The following is a 3131-nucleotide window of genomic DNA, read 5'->3' on the forward strand; positions in this document are numbered from 1 at the left end:
ATAACACTATATCTATCTCGATTAGTGTTAGGTGATACGTACAACCGTTATGGGAACTAAACTGTAATACTCTGTAGCAACTGGTTGCCAGAGTATAAAAGCGTATTTTGTTGCGTTGGTAGGATTGTCCTTAATTACTATTCCAAATATAAGTGCGATCTGTCAATGAGTTTGTTTAAAGCAGCTGCTTAAGTCAGTACACCTCCGTAGTGTAAGGCGATTTCTACAACCAAATTTAGTGTGCGCAATAATTGCGAATGAAAGACCGTCGACAGACCGTCGAAGACATGCCTCGTTCTGGAAGACCTTTGACCTGTTCAACTGATGAAAATATCAAAAAAGTAATGCGTCTTGAAACTCATCGAGCAAGTGTTATAGGGATGGCAACAGAGCTTAACATCGCTCTCATGAGTAAGCTCAAATGATTTTGGGGATTATTTTGGGTATCAATGCGCTCTTGCTCGACTCGTTCCGATATTTTAAAAATACTACCGTAAATAAGTCTTTTCGGACATGCTTGACCCACATGCATGGAGAGCATTATCACTGTCGGTGAGACATGCGTCTATGAGTATGACCTACAGGTCAACAATCATCGAAATGGAGGGAAAAAATGAGCTGCGACCAAAAAAACCACGCCAAAGCCGTTCAAAAATGTTGGTGATGTTCATTGCTTTCTTCCGATATTTGTGGTTTAATGGTCAATAAGAAAGTCTCTTTGGCCGTATTGATGCGTGAGATCATTCGTCGAAAACGGCCGAAATTGTAATTCACCGAATATAAAGCCAAAAACGCAAGAAATGCCAACGATCAACCACCGTATTCACCAGATTTGGTTCCCTGTGATTTCCCTGTACCCCAAACTGAAATTTCCGCTCCGTGGAACACGTTTTCAGTCAATCGAAGAAGTAAAATACAATTTGCAGAATACCATCTTATAAAATGCTTATGGAAAGTGTTTCGAGGACTGGAAAAATCATTGGCATAAGTGTATTACATACCGTGGCGAACACTTCGAGGGCGACAAAATAAATATTGATGAATAAATAGATATTTTGAGTTTTATTTCCAATTTGCGTGTACTCTTTTGTATACCAAATTTAATGATCTTTAAAGATCCGCTTGACTTTAGAAGATCCATATTAGTCAATATGTACGGTATTTTAATGAACCTTAGAAAGCATATCTTGGTTTATATTCCGCAAAATTTTTTAGTAGAAAGTTTTGAAAACACCTGAACTTATTCCTGCTTTACTTGTTTTTCTTTCTTCATACAAAATTTTCGACCTTAAGTTCAAGTACCTTATTAGAACCAAGACTTTTTTGCAATTTTCATATGCACAGAACTTTTGTAATTGCATAATCTCAATGACTTTCTCAGACCTTCAACAATGCGGGATACTCATGCTACAGCAATAATTGCTAATAAATTTAGTAACCGCTACCAATTAACCGTTGGAACACTAAATTCTGCTTCACAAATTCCAGAGGCACCCACGCTAGCCCTCACGGCGTCGGAATTGAATTTCACATTGCACACTCGCTTTGTTTTGAAGGCACTCATATGTTTGACTGTATGAAGGTTATGTGGGTGTGTGTGAGTTCCAATTCAGGCAGGATTTTGTTTTCCAATAAATTTGCGCATTTGATGAATGTTGAGGCGAAGTGTCATTGGAAATTGCCAACAAGATTTATGGACTACACGCACTCAACATATGCACCCAAGGCGTTGCATTTGTATGAATGTGTGTGGATGTGTAATTGTACATGTTAACAGTGTTGTGGTGCTGAGTATATTTGGTATATTTGTGTTTTGGTGCTTAAAACAAGCACTTATCAGCATAAGCAGTCGCAACCGCACACATGTACATATGTATGTATGTAGAAGTGTATTTGTAGCTAAGTATGTATGTATGTAATGCGCGTTATGCGCATATGAGCACATTTGTTAGCGAAGTTTGTAAAACAAGCGTGAAATTCGGTTTTCTTTTATTGGCATTTCGTTGGCATTCGGATGCGGATAATGAATGTGAAAACAAATTACTGACGTATGTTTTTGAATTTTCCAGCCATTTCCAACCATTCCGAAATATTTCTGATATTTTTTCATGTGCTTTTTGGGTAAATTTAATGCTTAGCCATTTATTAAGCCAAATTTGCGACTTCATTAGGGCCACCCAAACGGTGTGTCCGCTCGGAAAGGTGAAACTGTGTAATGTATGGAAATTTTAATGAACTTTTTGGGCGAATTTTTTCCACGCAATTTTGCTGAGAAATTATCGTGCTAGCGGTGAGTAATGTGTCATTTTATGTATTTAAGTATCTGTACATATGCATAATGTATTCAACGTCATTTATATGTATGAACACATTGGTATAACGATTGATGTTTATTATACACATATTGTTGTATACTCCTGTTATATGCATGTTGATGTACTTATTCACCATATTGGCTTTAGTTTATGGATAATAACCGTGTTTATTGTGCGCAAACGTTGGGTGACGAATACGGACGCACAGTATCCATACTTCTTTCTATGACTTAAATTAGGAAGTACTTAATGAAGGCATAAAAATATCTTTATCTTGATTTTGATCGGTTATTTTATATGGCAGCTATATGCTATAGTCTTCGCAGAAATGTTCAGCAGAAAAGGACCTGAGCAAAACTTCAGAGCGTTATCTCAAAAACTTTCAGACAGTCGGACAGATGAGCATGGCTAAATCGACTCAGCTCATCTCGCTGATCATTTATATACATATATAGGGTCTTCGAATTTTCCCTTTTGGCGTTACAAATATAGTGGCAAACTTAATATGCCCAGTTCCAGGGTATAAATATCTGCGTTTCACATCATAAAAATGCTCTTTATATTGATATTGATATTGATATTGTTATTGATATTGATATTGATATTGATATTGATATTGATATTGATATTGATATTGATATTGATGTTGATATTGATATTGATATTGATATTGATATTGATATTGATATTGATATTGATATTGATATTGATATTGATAGTGATAGTGATATTGATATTGCTATTGATATTGCTATTGATATTGATATTGATATTGATATCAATACTGATATTAATATTGAGATTGATATTGATATT

Source organism: Bactrocera latifrons, unplaced genomic scaffold, assembly GCF_001853355.1.
Source record: "Bactrocera latifrons isolate USDA-ARS-PBARC rearing strain unplaced genomic scaffold, ASM185335v1 scaffold_13, whole genome shotgun sequence".
NCBI classification, from domain to species: domain Eukaryota; kingdom Metazoa; phylum Arthropoda; class Insecta; order Diptera; family Tephritidae; genus Bactrocera; species Bactrocera latifrons.